This window comes from Triturus cristatus, chromosome 3_2 (genome assembly GCF_964204655.1).
Source record: "Triturus cristatus chromosome 3_2, aTriCri1.1, whole genome shotgun sequence".
NCBI classification, from domain to species: Eukaryota; Metazoa; Chordata; class Amphibia; order Caudata; family Salamandridae; genus Triturus; species Triturus cristatus.
Genome location: NC_140584.1, coordinates 988,616,211 through 988,631,754, shown reverse-complemented (window position 1 = coordinate 988,631,754; position 15,544 = coordinate 988,616,211). Strand labels below are relative to the sequence as shown.

The window sequence follows — 15,544 nt, the reverse complement described above, 5'->3', positions numbered from 1 at the left end:
ATCCAAAACATCATTTGCTATCTACTACACTTGCAAAGATGCAATCTAGCGTATTCCTCTATACGTTTACACCTAGCAGCCTTGGCAGCCTACTTGCAAAATAGGCAACACCTGTCCCTTTTTAAGGTACCAGCCATCAAAGCGTTTATGGAAGGTCTCAAAAGAATTCTTCCCCCAAGATTGCCACCTGCACCAGTGTGGAATCTCAATGTGGTTCTAACAAGACTCATGGGTCCCCCATTTGAACCTATGCACAAATGTGAATTGCAATTCCTAACATGGAAGGTAGCTTTCCTTATCGCAATCACTTCCCTGCGCAGAGTAAGTGAAATACAAGCCCTTACACTAGAGGAACCTTTCTTACAACTACACCGTAACAAAGTGGTTCTTAGGACAAACCCTAAATTTCTTCCAAAAGTGATTTCCCCTTTCCACCTTAACCAATCAGTAGAGCTACCGGTCTTTTTCCCAAACCCAGACTCCGTAGCTGAAAGGGCCCTACATACCTTAGATGTCAAAAGAGCCTTGCTTTATTACATCGACAGGACAAAACCCTTTCGAAAGACAAAACAACTCTTTGTTGCTTTCGCGCCACCACACAAAGGCAACCCGATCTCCAAATCAGGAATAGCCCGGTGGATAGTTAAATGCATCCAAATATGCTACCTCAAGGCTAAACGTACACTTACAGTTCCCCCTAGGGCGCACTCCACGCGTAAAATAGGGGCTTCTATGGCCTTCTTAGGCAATATTCCCTTAGAAGACATTTGCAAGGCAGCCACATGGTCTACCACGCATACCTTCACTAAACACTATTGTGTTGACGTGCAGGCCAAACAACAGGCCTCCGTGGGCCAGGCTGTCCTAAAAACTTTATTTCAAGCTGCTGCAACGGATACAGGCGACCACCGCTAAGGGGAGCACTGCTGTATAATCTATCCTCAGTGTGTGATCTGCAGCTCATATGCCTCGAACGGAATATGCTACTTACCAGTATGCATCTGTTCTTGGCATGTAGAGCTGCAGAGTCACACACGCCCGCCCGCCTCCCCGGGACCTGTATCTGTTCCAGCATCCGTCTTACTTAGACATTACACATGGACATCCTTTCTTTCTTTTCTATATACTCCATCTTTTCCCATCATGGCGAAAAACAATCTGCCGATGGAGTGGATGCCCATGCGCACTGTTGTCCAGGGGAGGAGTCACCAACCTCGTGACCAAAGGCTTCTTCCGAAGACAACAACAACCTGCAATCATCCGAGCCCAACACCAGATGGCGATCTTATCCTCAGTGTGTGACTCTGCAGCTCTACATGCCAAGAACAGATGCATACTGGTAAGTAGCATATTCCTTCTTCAGCACTCTCTCCCCGCAAGAGTGTTTATGAAGCTAATAGGGATGATGGCATCTTGCATCTTCATAGTGCCTCATGCAAGACTCCACATGCGTCCACTCCAAGAGTGCCTAGCACGCCAGTGGAACCAGGCCCAGGGACAGCTGACGGATCTGGTGTTGGTGGACGGTCGCACCCATCGCTCTCTGCAGTGGTGGAACACCACAAACCTTTCCAAAGGGCGACTGTTCCTGGACCCGGTTCCTCAGGTGATTCTAACAACAGACGCATCGCTCTCCGGCTGGGGAGCGCACCTATTACACCTCACAGTGCAAGGTGTATGGACGCCACAACAAAGGTTACTCCACATCAACCATCTGGAGTTATTGGCGATCTTTCTAGCCCTGAAATCTTTTCAGAAACAAATCTCAGCCAAAGCAGTCCTCATTCGCACAGACAATATGACTGCAATGTATTATATTCAAAAACAGGGGGGGACACACTCTCCCCAGCTCTCTCGGTTAGCACAGAGCATATGGAGATGGGCAATCCCACAAAGAATCTTTCTCCTGGCACAACACGTCCCAGGTATACAAAACACCATGGCAGATCTGCTCAGCAGACAAACGCAGCAAATGCACGAATGGGAACTGCATCCACAAGTTCTTCACCCATTCTTCCACAAGTGGGGGCATCCTCAGACAGACCTCTTCGCCACCCACGAAAACAAAAAATGCCCAAGCTTCGCCGCCAGATACCCACACCCATTGTCCAAAGGCAATGCGATATGGATGAACTGGTCAGGCAAATTTGCATACGCCTTTCCACCTCTCCCGCTAATTCCATTAGTGGTAAGGAAGCTACAACAGCACTCCCTCAGACTCATTCTGGTAGCTCCAACATGGGCCAGGTAGCCGTGGTACACCACACTACTACAGCTATCGGTGGTACCACACCAAAAACTGCACCTGTCCCCATGCCTCCTAACCCAGAACCATGGAGAAATCAGGCACCCGGACCCAGCTCAGCTCAACCTAGCGTTCTGGCTCCTGAAATCTTAGAATTTGGATACCTTAACCTTCCCCCTGATTGCATGAACATTATCAGGGAAGCCAGCCGTCCTACCACTCGAGCATGCTATGCCGCAAAGTGGAAGAGATTTGTTGTTAACTGCCGTAACAATACAATCAACCCTTTAGATGTATCCATACAGCACATCATATGCTACCTGCTCCATCTTCAAAGGTGTAACCTGGCATATTCATCCATCCGTCTACACCTAGCAGCAATTGCTGCTTACCTGCAAAACAGACAGCATTTATCACTTTTTAGAGTGCCTGCTATTAAAGCCTTCATGGAAGGCCTTAAAAGAGTAATTCCGCCCAGGGCACCACCCTCACCTGTGTGGAATCTAAACGTAGTTCTTACAAGGCTAATGGGTCCGCCTTTCGAACCAATGCATAAATGTGAGCTACAGTTCCTTACTTGGAAGACAGCTTTCCTCGTAGCTATCACTTCCCTTAGAAGGGTTAGTGAAATACAAGCGTTCACTATACAAGAACCCTTTCTACAGATACATCACAGCAAGGTGATACTTCGCACAAATCCAAAATTTCTGCCTAAGGTCATTTCCCCCTTCCATCTCAATCAATCGGTGGAATTACTGGGTTTTTTCTCGCAACCTCAATCTGTTGCGGAAAGGGCTCGAGACACACTTGATGTGAAAAGGGCTTTACTTTACTACATACAAAGAACACAACCTTTCAGAAAGACTAAACAGTTGTTTGTCTCCTTCTCTCCACCGCATAAAGGCAACCCCATCTCAAAATCAGGGATAGCTAGGTGGATTGTAAAGTGCATACAAATTTGCTATCACAAAGCGAAAAGAACATTATCTGTTCCACCTAAAGCCCACTCTACAAGAAAGATAGGGGCTTCTATGGCTTTTCTAGGGAACATACCCTTAGATGACATCTGCAAAGCAGCCACATGGTCAACACCGCACACCTTCACAAAACATTACTGTGTAGACGTGCACTCCAAACAACAAGCTAGTGTGGGCCAGGCTGTACTAAATACACTGTTTCAAACCACTGCAACGGATACCGGTGGTCGCCGCTAGGGTTGGGTACTGCTATATAATCTATGCACAGTGTATAATCTGCAGCTCATATGCCTCGAACGGAATATGCTACTTACCAGTATGCATCTGTTCTTGACATGTAGAGCTGCAGATCTATACACGCCCACCCGCCTCCCCGGCTACCTGTATCCGTTCCAGTCTATCTTATTTAGATACAACACACATGGGTTTCTTTACTATTATCACTACGCTCCATCTTTGCCCTGCTGGCGAAAAACAATCTGAGGATGGAGCCGAAGCCCATGCGGAGTACGGACCGAAGGAGGAGTCACCAAACTCGTGACTTCCAAAGATTTTCCAAGAAGAAAAACAAACTGCAAACATCCGGGCCCAACACCAGATGACGATCTATGCACAGTGTATAGATCTGCAGCTCTACATGCCAAGAACAGATGCATACTGGTAAGTAGCATATTCCTTATTAGGGTCAGCGCTCTAAATAAATGTTGTAAGCTCTGACTGTACTACTGACGGTGGTTCCAGTATAAAAATGTGTACATACATGTTCAAAGTTTAGTAATATGAAGCTATGTATAATGCTCCCAGAATGCTCTCTGATTTGATGCAAATATTTGCAGAGGCTTGAAAGCAAGATAGATGATTCTTTTGTTTCCAAATAAAATGTTCATTAAAAAAATGAAAGCAGAATAAAAACAGATTGCTAAACTACTGTAAAATGTCAGGAACCATTTCTTTGCAGCATCATTTAGTCACATGTGTTGATGCATGCTAGTATTTCCCAAAATAGATTCATAATGCAAAATCGGTGTAACCAGTTTCAGTAAGATTTTGGGAAACAAAAATAAACCAGCATTGGCAAAGCCAGTAGGTCTGGAATTGGTGGTCAGCTTTTTAGATTTGTCAATGTGTGAATTGTTTTCACATGGTTTTTGTAAAACGTTACTGATGTGGGAGCTGCTGGGATCTCACTATAATAACAAACATTGGCAAAAGCAAAAATTGTTTTTGGTCTCAAGCACACACTGCCGCAGTAGTTACTGGCACTGATTAAAACTACTTTGTGTGCCGATATGCTCCTTATGAAAGAGCAGAAAGCTGTCCCTCACAGTGAAGCTAGACGATACAGAGAGAGAGAGAGACACAGAATTTTAATAAACGCAAAAGGTTATGGTCAACGCCAGACCAAATTAGGGGCCCAATTATTAAAGAGAGTCTCAAAAGTGCACCCATGGTGCAGCTATATGGCTTTCGTGAATTCCCAAGAATTTACAGAAGTGTAATGAAAGGTCTCGGATCTCCCCTGGACCAAGGTATGTACCGTCACTTTCCCAGGCAGAGAATATCAGTTCCAAACTTATGGAATATAACATATACACAGCACTTCCTAATTTGGGCAAACTTTCAACACCCCCCCCCCAAAGGCAAGGCAAGAAAACAATATATACACAGCACTTCTCTAGAGCGAAATATACTTTTCACGTCACTTGCCAGGAGTAGAACAACTTCCAATAACACAATTACCTGCTAGAAGGGAATTCACCCATCCTTCTACAACAGAATACTTGGCCAAGAAGAGTCCACACCTCCTGCTACAAGGAAAAGACGAATTGGTATATCTGGGATATATTTATTAGTAAATAGCACCACACAATCAAAGCAAATATATATATGTAGAAATGTATATGTATGAATATAATAATCAGAAAATAAGAAGTAAAGGAAAGAATCAGTAAAGAATCAAGAGACAGTTAGTAGCAGAGACGCCTCACCTACTGCTTCATCATTTCACCCCACTTTGCTCAAGGGGAGTCCATTACTTGAACCGGGTGAAAGCTCAGAGGTGACACCAGCTCCACTCTTCCGTGACAACACATCTGCTCCACGGCGTGAACTTCCACCAGGCCAGTGTAAGCTCCCCTTTTTAATACAAATTCAAACACAAGGAAGCTTCTAGCAAGCCTCGCCCCCTCGTTCTCATGAGAGCCCATACCAGCCTGCTCCAAGGCCACTGCATCGGTTGATCAGGCCTTTGCTATGGCTCCGAGACAGACCATGTACATTCCTCTGATAAGAACCAGTTCTCTCTAGTCAGTAAAGTGCGAAAAACAGGAGAAGAGCAAAACATGCCCTCCCCACCTCTGTAGCTTCGTGCAGGCACAGAAAATAGCTTCAGTCATGAAAATGGAGTTAGTTAAGCCATGCACACAAATGCCCAGAGCAAGATGGAATCAGAAAAGCAAGGATGACAAGAAACCATGTCAAAGGCAATAGTCAGCACTGCCATAAAGCAAGGTAAAGTCAGAAATCAGAATGACATGAAGCCATGTCAAAGGCAATAGTTCAACACATAATTCACATAACCCAAATAACCTTATACACTTAATCCCTCAATATCCAACATTGAGCACATGTGTGAACCACCAACCACAACACTGCACCTCAACATCCCATACCTTCTATTCTTGGCAAGACTATTCTAATAAAAGACAGCAAGATTACAGGACAGAAGAGAAGCAGGCATATGCAAACCCATCCTACATTAAGGCTAGGGTAACATAACACACATAAGTCAGTACAAAATGGTGGTGGTGGAGGGTCATCATAGGGTGTCAGACCACAAAAGTGGCTCATTCACTACAAGAAGTATGCATATGTAGATATGCTCATGCGAAAATCTGAGTGTTTGCAAGTTCACTTTCCCACCAACCGCTTTTTACTCCACTCTGGAAGAAGGTTTACATTTGCCATTCTCAGGAGTACATTTTCAACATTTTTCAGTATGGGAAAAGATTAGAGAAGGGTTGTTAAAAACCCTTAAAACATGCAAGTTAGTAGGTTTGCACAGACTCGAAAGGGCAATCTAACCCTGGAAATATTGCTTACCACTACCTTCAGCCCCAGTATGTAGATCTGCGCAAACGTGGCAACATAAGGGGATTGCAAGAATTTAAGCACTACTATGGTATGAGCCCTGGCCTAATCAGAGAGGCTATATCAGAGCTCTTAGATAATGAGATAACAGCCATAATTTGTCGCTGCACTACATGGCACCAAAAGGGCAGGTGGGTTTTGTTACAGGACAAGTAGATTTAGGAAGCAACCTGCCCCATGGATAAGTAGATATTTTATTAAATTTCACACCCCTGCTCTGTGCTTTAAAATTCTTCCTACTTTCCCCCTCCGTAAGATGTGTCTCTTGTAGAATAATAATTTGTGCTGGACAGACCTTTACATACTGCATTATCTTATCTCTTCTTCCCTTCACCCAGAGACCATTCACATTCCAAGATGAAACTTTCATCTCATTTGTTCTATTCCTAGTCATCCCCTACAGAATCTCACATTAACCACTAACTTGGTGCAAACGTGACATTTGGATTTGTTTTAAATTTTTCTCCCTTATGCTCCCTAGTTGACTTGTACGGGTTATGTGTGATCATACACAAATCTGGCTTACCATGTCATGAATTGGCAATGTAATAGGATTATACATAAGAAATACTTCCAAACGAGAGATCCGGCATCAAAAGCAGCCCTGGAACCATGAACACTCTGGGTGGCGATAATCTCACCCGGGAGGGTCCACAGTGCTACGGTGAAATCCAAATTTGAACACAAGATCTGAGTCAATTGCTGGCACTTAAATACCATCTTATTCCTTAAGAAAATGTTTTTCTTTTCTTCTCCTTTTTAATCTGTATTGCAATGGTTTTAGTTAACTTAGGCAAATAAACATATTCATTCATTCATTCATAGGTCATCGACCTTCGAGAACTGTGGATCTTGCATATTATAGTAGAATTCAGTGGCCCAAGATCAGTTCCTGCTACTGTGAGGGGTGTGACTCTCTTTGAGACCGAGGGCACCCTAGTGTAAATCATTATAGAGAAACCAAACAACATATTATGTTGTGCTTGTAAAGCACCGGCTGACCTGAATGGAATTTATGGCACAAAGATTGAATCCGCGAATGAAGATAAACTGAATCTCTAGCCCCACTAGCTGCCACTCAAGACAAATAAGGAGCAACCCCAACAGCTCCCCAACATACATTTTGTTTTGTTTAAACCCAGATGATCAATTATTTATATTTTGCGTTGACAGGTGAACATCTTCCTAGGGTCTGTGACCTTAACGAGCTCTGTTTGTGTCCATAGGGTCAGGTAAGGAACTGACTTACAGCCCCTCCAGTTGGAAGCAGCAACGATTGCTGAAGTGCAATCGGAAAGGATGTATGTCGTTACAACGCACACTTTTACAACGCATGCACTTACAACGCATTTTTTACAACGCAACATCCATTACAACGCATTCCATTACATAGCATGACACTACAACGCATTTTTAAAAACTACCTTTACAACGCATTCCATTACATCGCATACTACCTTTACAACGCATACCATTACAACGCATAATATTAAATTGCATTTAAGGTAAGTATTAGATAGTATAGGGGTAAAAATTACTATTCTAACTCCAGGGGGTGCAACAGTAGGGAAAGTGTTGGATAGTATAGGGGTAAAAATTACTTTTCTAACTCCAGGGGGTGCAACAGTAGGGTAAGTGTTGGATAGTATAGGGGTAAAAATTACTATTCTAACTCCAGGGGGTGCAACAGTAGGGAAAGTGTTGGATAGTATAGGGGTAAAAATTACTATTCTAATTCCAGGGGGTGCAACAGTAGGGTAAGTGTTGGATAGTATAGGGGTAAAAATTACTGTTCTAACTCCAGGGGGTGCAACAGTAGGGTAAGTGTTGGATAGTATAGGGGTAAAAATTACTATTCTAACTCCAGGGGGTGCAACAGTAGGGTAAGTGTTGGATAGTGTAGTGTAATATTATGCGTTGTAATGGTATGCGTTGTAAAGGTAGTATGCGATGTAATGGAATGCGTTGTAAAGGTAGTCATGCTATGTAATGGAATGCATTGTAATGGATGTTGCGTTGTAAACAATGCGTTGTAAAAGTTGCGTTGTAAATGTTGTTCCCCAATCGGAAACTGCTCATGTGAGCCAAATGCCTGGGGGTAGGTGGCACCACAGGAAAAGAAATATATTTGTTTGTGAGATGACCATAATCCATGCACAGTTCCTCACCCTGACACAACATTTTGAAAACCTAAATTGGCAAGAAATTATTCTGTGCTGGCTATTAAATGCTCTGAATAGATAATAATTGTATTTTCTATGATATGTTATCTGGTTGTTTTCCTCATCTTCAAACATCAATGTAGAATCTCTTAGGGAGCACTCCGTGAATGCATCTATGCTCATAAACTTTACAGGCTGTGCAGTTTTATCAGTGATGAAACCCTGCTTGTGATCCATGATCTGTGTAGCTCTTACAGGGCAGTCACCCGCTGTATGACTGAGACCTTTGATGATCGCCTTTACAGGCCTCTGAACTTTTAGCTCTCATGTTTATTTTTGGTTTTTACGTAACGTTTTTGTGTAATAGACTATAAAGGTTTGAGGAAATCACAGGTCTGTCGCCATACACTGCTGATTTAGAAGGAGGAGCATGAACGTTTTTCAAAACAAGGCCTAAAATGAGTGAAGATGATGAACTGTAAAACATCTGTCTTTATTTGGCAAGTTCCTCTCCGCACATGAAACCAATGACTAATTCAGTGTTCATACACTCCTTTTATTAGGTCTGGCATAGACAGAGCTTCAGCTTTTTGGTGACCTCGTGAAATCAAACATTCATAAATATAAAAATCTATCCTTTGGTCTGCTCATCTGTCGTTCACATTTTGTTTCCTTTTGTCATAGCATGGGGCAGTAGGTCAACTCACTTCATCCGTTGCCTCACACACTTTGAGTGATGGCATTTTGCCTAAACACATATGCATTCATGTCTAAAAAGAAGTGCCCTCTATTACCAGCACTGGTGGCCCAACACTTGCAAATACTTTATTTCCATTCCTTATCATGTTATCTTTTTTTGACGTTGTCTTTTTTTTAGTCGTTTATGTAAGCTATGTCAGTGACTGAAACCCTGGTTTATCTTTTCTTTAAGCCAATAAGAGTAATATTTTCCTGTGAAAAAAGGTTTTCTTTACCGGTTCTAATTACACATGCCTGCCAGGCAGCACCCATACTGTCTATAAAAAAGTTATAAACAATGGTTTCATAATGTTTTTTATTTGAATTTTTATTAGAAGCTTTTGGCCACCATATTTAAGCCATGGCATGTTCTTTTGTAGCATATGCTTAAAATTAAAAAAAGACTTATCCATTACAATAGCTTCGAAGGCGAGACTTATATTTTTTTGTCAGTGCTTGCTTCCGGTAGTACCTCATATTTGAAACAATAATACGCCATTAGGTCACTTGATGAACCTTGTTTGCCCCTTCCTCGCCTTTATATAAATGCCTCTCTTATTCATTATTATTACTAATAGTTGAAGTAACCAACTTGATTCATATCCGCCCCTTCTTGTAGAAACCATATCATGTGGATCTTCAATTAAAACTGCAACTAGTTTCTGCCCAGGGAAATATAAGAATCAAAACTTTTCACATCCTAACTCTTTTTTATCAGCTCTTCTGATAAACCGATAAGCTAATTAAAAGCCTTTCAAGAAAACACGAAAAGCTTGGAGAAAAACTGCTCTCCTGATTAGTTAAAATGCTTGGCTTTCTATGAATCTATTTATGACAAAAATAGCTAAGTATGGAAGGAAACAGGAGGAAGAGGTTAATATGATGTTCAGTGGCACTTGGGTCCAGACAGCGCTAAGCACAGAGGACAAAAAGGCTGTAATTTGGGAGAATTAAAAATTTCCTAGCTATCGTAACAGAAAGCTTCAGTTTTGTTAAGGACACGGAGGCGAGCGTTGTGCTTTAATTACTTTGCTTTAATCAATAACATTCATTTTAAACATGCAAAAGAACCACTATTCCCATGAACCCTTGGGATTGCAACAACAGTTCAACAACCACTGGTGACTGAGTCCATATAACAGCCAATCAGAGATCATCAGTCTCCAATATAGTCCTTCACTTACGTCTCCACGTCCTCTTTCGGGCAACGTGAGTCATGCCAATATCCTGGAATTATGCCTCCTGTTGATTCAACTCTGTCCCTACGGAAAAAAAGAGCAAACGAGCCAGGTTTCCTTTAAACCGGCAAATGGCCATCATGTCACCTTATCAGACTGAAATTACACCTCTAAGTATTAGCAATAACTTATCTATCAGGCAACAACGGATAAGACAATCTTCAAATTAGTATGGTACTGTGGAAAACACATCAATTGACTACATGAAAAAGTCAGTACATAGTAGTCACAGGGAGGGAAGCTGGATGGTAATACCCTGGGTGGGATAATCCTCTCCTTCGTGTCCTTAAAAGAATTAAAACTTTACGTTATGATAGGTAGGACATTTTTAATTCTGTCAGGACCGGAGGCGAGGACTATGCTTGTTCAAAGCTTGGTCACCACCAACTGAGCCATATCCAGCACTTGCTTGAAGTAGAACCTTTTGAAGGTCGAATCTGAAGACCAGTCTGCTTCGTTCATGATATTTTCCAGACGTGCACCCAAACTGAAAGCTTTAGAGGCCATCGCATCTCGAATGGAGTGTACTCAAAAGAGTTTCAAATTGATGCTAGCCTGCTGCATTACCCAACTTTCCCAGCAATCAATAGTAGGAGATGAGACCGCCTTATGTGGCTTCCTAATGTCAATCAGAAGTTGACGTTCCCGAGCGGTCAAAATTCCTCCAACATCTCCTCGTACGCTTTAAGACACTGTACTACACACAGTTTAGGGATATGGAAAAGCGGGGTAGGAAAAAACTCTGAAGTGACATTTGGTCTTTTACTGACAGTAGGAGGGGAAAAAGTCCTGCCAGAGATGTCCAAAGCTCGGACTTCAGACACCTGTCTGCAAGAGAAGAGGCATAACAGCATTGCAAGTTTCGCAGAGAGCTCCTTCCTGGACAAAAATCTGTTGGGTTGCCAGGAAAAATACAAGTTAAGAACCTCATTGACATCCCAAAGAGCAGTGCATCGGGGCTCTGGAGGAAGGGATAGGTGGATCCTTCGAAGAAGTCAGCAGACAAACAGGTGCTCCCCCATCGGGAAACCATCTACTGGTGTGTGGCCTGCAGATATGGCTAAACGGAAAGAAGGTATTAATGGAGCGCTAAGCCAGACCTCCCGACGCCAGAGGAGTCAAGAAGTTGAGGACTTGTACTCATCTGCGACCACAGGATCAAAACACTGTAGAATGCACCAACAGGTTCATCATATCCAAGCAAACTTATATCGCTTGACATGGCTTTCCACCTATGCTTTTGAGTGGAGTTCCTGAGCTTTGTGCAAAAGGCCCGGCATGGAGCAGCAGCCCCTGTATTCCGCCATGCCATCAGGGACAGGGACCCCTCCAGGACTATCTGGTGTGGTATCTGATCTGGATTGAGGCATAGAGATGGAAACAGAGAGAGCCCAATAGGAAAATCCCAGAAGAACCAGAAACTACACTTGAGATATCCAAATAGGAGTGATCATCTCCACTTTTGCCTCCTGGCGACTGATCTGGGCGGAAGCCTGAGTGATCATCACAAATGGGGGATATGCGTAGCCCTTCTCCTGGCTACAGTCATGGAGCAATGCACCTGTAGCTCTGCCATTGGGTCCAGTCTCCAACTGACAAACCTGGGCAGTTGATGATCCAGCTTGGACGCAAACAAGTCGATCGAAAATTAACCCCAAGTGCTCTGGATCATAACAAAGGTCTCTTGGTGGAGCATCCAAAGAATTGAGTCCCGAAAGTCTGTGGGTGCTAGTCTGCCACCTGGTTCTCCTGACTCAGTAGATATTCGTCTGTGACCGAAATCTGGCGAGATACGCAACATTGCCAGAAGCTGGTCGCCACCTCTGAGAGAATTTGGGATTGTGTGCCCCCCCCCACCCCCAAGTGGTTGATATACCAGACTGCCGATATGTTGTCCGTCTTCAAGAGAACATACAACTGAATTTGGTCCCGGGGTCAATATTGGGCCACAAAGGACCCTGCAAGAAGCTCTAGAAAGTTTATACGTCATTTCTGTTCTTGAGGAGACCACACATTTCCTGTGCAATACTGTCCACTTCCAGTGCCCCATTCTGATCTGCAAGTGTCTGACTATGATCAGGTCCGGGGCCCAGGCAAAGATTGCCCTTCCATTCCAAGCGTCCATATAGGACAGCCACCAGCGAATCTCGTCTCTCGCGTTTGTCGAGAGGGAAACATTTTGAGAGTAGGTTGAAAGCCTTTCGTTAGCGTGCAGCCTTCAGATGCTGTATAAAGGGGTCCTGTAGTGCAAAGGCCCTGTAAAGATCGCTTGGATCGAAGACGAAAGTAGGCCCACCAGACAGGGCATTGGCCTTAGGGAAACATGCTTCCTGGCTAAAGTCCTTCGCACTTCATGGCGGATCTTCGTCACCTTCCGCGCTGGGAGACTCCCAGTGGCCTTGGTCGAGTCTATCACAAAACACAAGAAGGTATCCATCTGAGAGGGAACCAACCGGGATTTCTTGTCGTTGATGACAAAACCAGGATTTTGAAGAAGGGTAACCGCCATTTGCAGCTGGACCGACAATTGTCGTGGTCACTGAGCCAACAAGAGCATGTCGTCGAGATGGACAATAAGGTGCACCCCTTGCGCCGGCAGATACTCCACCGCCAGTTGGAGAACATTTGTAATCCCCAAGGGGCAGAGGAAAGCCTGAAGGGCAGAGTGCAAAATCTGTATGTTTGGTGGCACCAATTAAATTGGAGAAATCGCCTATGAGGAGCTTAAATTGATTCATAGAATAAAAGGGGAAAGTAAGCAACTTAAGGCAAATGTAACAATCCTCCAATATAAGCTTCGTTTGGTTCATGTACAGCAGACCATAGCTCATAAAAGTGAAGGAATTCACGCTAAAGAGAACTGTGCAGCAGACGTGGCTGTGGAAACAACAGTGCAAATCATTAAGATAGCTGCTGTAACACAATTTGAAACCAAACTCAATGCAGCTATTTTAATAGCTGTATAGGCAACAGTGGACGTCTTCTTCGCGCTCGTATCAGGGAGCACCAAGATGCCGATTAGGCGTAGCGAAGCAAGGACCAACGTAAATTCGTAGCCCTTCTAATCACAACACGAAGACTATGATTGTTCCATCATAATAAGGCTGTGGTTATTCCATCATAATAATTGAATGTGGAGAACAGGAATATACGAACCGATTATGGTATGGAACACCTGATTGGAATCGTTTGGATGAAATATGCTTTAAATATGAGGTGAATTAGATTGTGTCATGTTGAGCATTGGCGAGTAGTTGAACCCTGGAGTGAGGGACTCATTGTTTTGCTGTGAGCTTGGATTGCATATGCCTGAAAAGTTTGCCCTGAAGAAGTCCTGTGAAACAGGGACGAAACGCGTAGGCTGTGTTCTAGTTGTGTCGAGTCTTTTGTACGACGTTGTGACGCATGAATAAAAAAAGAACATGAAGAGCTTTTCCTCCTTAATGAGAAAAAAATGTTCATGTTGTCTCACATGCAATATTGGCTTTAATTACAAGTGCATAATATACACTATGATAGTGGGAACTCTTTGCTAACATATTTTCGTTGTAGCTGAAAAACAGTTGTATTACTCTAAGTGAATTTGCACCTCTAATTTTGTATTTATGTAGTTAAATTTGGGTTTTTTATAATGGTTGACCCGAGGGTGAGCACTGTCTAAAGTAGTAGGACAGTGTGCGGGCGATTTTAGGCCACGACCGTTCTTGTAATTTTTGTATAGTGAAAGCCCTCTTATGATTTTCTTTCCAATACTTCTACATCTTCACTAAAGATAGCGATCCAATGGTTTCTATGCATATATCCGGGATGGATATATTCCTAATGAGCCAGCCCGGTTAGATTGAGTTACAGCAGCTCACAAGAGGATACTCTCTGCACATGCTGGGTTGTGTTTCTGAAACAATATTTGTGGCCATATGTACATAGCTTGCAAAAAATATGTGCAGCTATGCACTATTTTCCACACATAAAACACTCTTTTGTCACAAAACCAGCACTGTCTCTCCTTTCTATCTGGTAAACCCTTTGGCATAATCTTCCTCAACCACATTAGGCCAAACCCGAGTGTATACTGGTATAAATATATATTGGATGCCGTTGATTCATGCTCTAGATTGCTTTGGCCCTGGCCATGAGACTGCCACTATTCTACGAGTCATAAAAGGCTTGCAATGCCTAATAGCAATGTGAGCAATTCTTGTGTTCGTTGCTAAGGCATTTATGGATGATATTTGCTCTGGAAATAGGACTGCTATATTTGTACGCTTTCCGCCCAGATAGTAACAAAGATGGTAAACTCACCAACGGTACGCTTAAATAAGCGTTAATCACTAGGGTATTGGATACAGGAGTGAGCAATCACTAGGGTATTGGATACAGGAGTGAGCTGGCTACATAATCTATATGGGGTTCATAGAAATAGCTAGCCCAGAGGAATATTAGGTGATCACACCCCATATGAAATGCTCTTCAGATTACCAGTGTATTTGCTTGATCTTCATGTCTCTGGAAGGATGGCACAGTCAAAACATTTGACCCACTGATAACATTACGTTTATTACAGAATGTTCAAGAAACTAGAACCAAATGTGAAGAACTTTAACTCTGTTACAGGAGAAAATAAGGCTTCTGAAAGCTGTGATGGGTGTCTACCCAAAATGGGATAGTTATTGCAAGAAAAAAGCCCTGACAAACAAGTTTTCAGACCACCAGTTCCACTTCTTGTGGTGGAAGGCACCCGAACAGTAATCTTGCCTCCATTGCCTGGCTTACCGAAAAACAGGAAGGTGTTGATCGAGCACATTAAAAAGCATTGTGTATTCTATTCATCAGATCTCCACTGACATAGTGGTGGCTTTGGAGTAGATAAGCACATCTTGTCCCTACGCTGCAAAAGCAATCCCAAGAAGAGTACAGCCGTGAAGCCCCACATCCCATTCCGGGGATTGAGGAACTGCTGTGTCTCCAGCTTTACACCAGAAACCAGATGAACCTCATGCTGTGATTTCAACAATCCCAACTATTTAAACTACT

General features: G+C 43.2%; 1 protein-coding gene across 3 annotated transcripts in view; it reads left to right on the top strand.

Moving 5' to 3' along the window:
• The window catches only part of ANKFY1 (ankyrin repeat and FYVE domain containing 1), a 506,490-nt gene that overhangs the window by 207,900 nt on the left and 283,046 nt on the right, over positions 1-15,544 (top strand). The gene's annotated exons all lie outside the window — the stretch shown is intronic.